At 65.7% G+C, this 1130-nt stretch overlaps 1 protein-coding gene across 1 annotated transcript in view; it reads right to left on the bottom strand.

Moving 5' to 3' along the window:
* The window catches only part of AP3B2 (adaptor-related protein complex 3, beta 2 subunit), a 26346-nt gene that overhangs the window by 24419 nt on the left and 797 nt on the right, over positions 1–1130 (bottom strand). The window lies entirely within an intron of this gene.

The following is a 1130-nucleotide window of genomic DNA, read 5'->3' as shown; positions in this document are numbered from 1 at the left end:
CCGGGGGGAGAGGAGGCTGCCAGATGGGGTGACACTGCCATCCTGGGGGACAGGCCCCCAGCAGGGTAGGGGTGAGGGGACACGTCCAGCTCGGGGACACTGTCCGCAGGGCAAGATTGGATGTCACTGCCAGACTGGGGGACACTGCCAGGGGTAGGGAGCATGATGCTGCCAGACAGGGGTACACTGCTGGGACATCAGGGAGTTGGGGGACACTGCCAGAGTAGGGGACAATGCCAGAGGATCAGGAAGGGGGGACAACGTGAGATGGGAACACTGGCAGCAGGTCACGGACGGGGGACACACCCTGAGTGGGGAGAACTGCCAGGGGGTGAGAGAGGGGAGGACCTGGCCAGACTGGGGAACACTGCCAGAGGGACAGGGATCTGGGGACATCAATGGCAGGTCAGGGCTGGAGGGACACTGCCAGATGGGGGGACACTGCCAGTGGGGGTCAGAGGACATTGCCAGACTTGGGGACAGGGGAGCACTGCCAGGCTGAGGGACACTGCTGGGGGCATTCAGGGTTGGGGGACACTGCCAGGGGTAGGGGGGGATGCCACTGCCAGACAGGGGACACTGCTGTGGCATTAGGGAGGAGTCCAGGGATGGGGGACACTGTCACGGAGTCAGGGAGGGGAGACATTGCCAGACCGGGGGACACAGCCAGCAGGTCATGGTGGGGGACACATCCAGAGTGAGGGTCACTGCCAGGCCTGGGGGGACAAAGGGACCCCACTGCCAGTGGGTCCTGGACTGGGACACTGCCAGACTGGGGTCTCAGGGGAGTCAGGGGGAGAGGAGGCTGCCAGATGGGGTGACACTGCCATCCTGGGGGACAGTCCCCCAGCAGGGTAGGGGTGAGGGGACATGTCCAGCTCGGGGACACTGTCGGCAGGTCAAGACTGGATGTCACTGCCAGACCGGGGGACACTGCCAGACCGGGGGGCACTGCCAGACTGGGGGGCACAGCAGGTCATGGTGGGGGACACATCCAGAGTGAGGGTCACTGCCAGGGCTGGGGGGACAAAGGGACCCCCACGTCCCAGCAGCTCCGGGGAACCCCCCACCTTCCTCTGCATCCCTGTCCCCATCCCCCTTCCCCCCCAGCAGCCTGCCCTACACACGGG

The sequence above is a fragment of the Calidris pugnax genome, unplaced genomic scaffold (assembly GCF_001431845.1).
Source record: "Calidris pugnax isolate Ruff unplaced genomic scaffold, ASM143184v1 scaffold492, whole genome shotgun sequence".
In the NCBI taxonomy this organism is placed as follows: Eukaryota; Metazoa; Chordata; class Aves; order Charadriiformes; family Scolopacidae; genus Calidris; species Calidris pugnax.
This window is presented reverse-complemented; position numbering and strand designations above follow the sequence as displayed.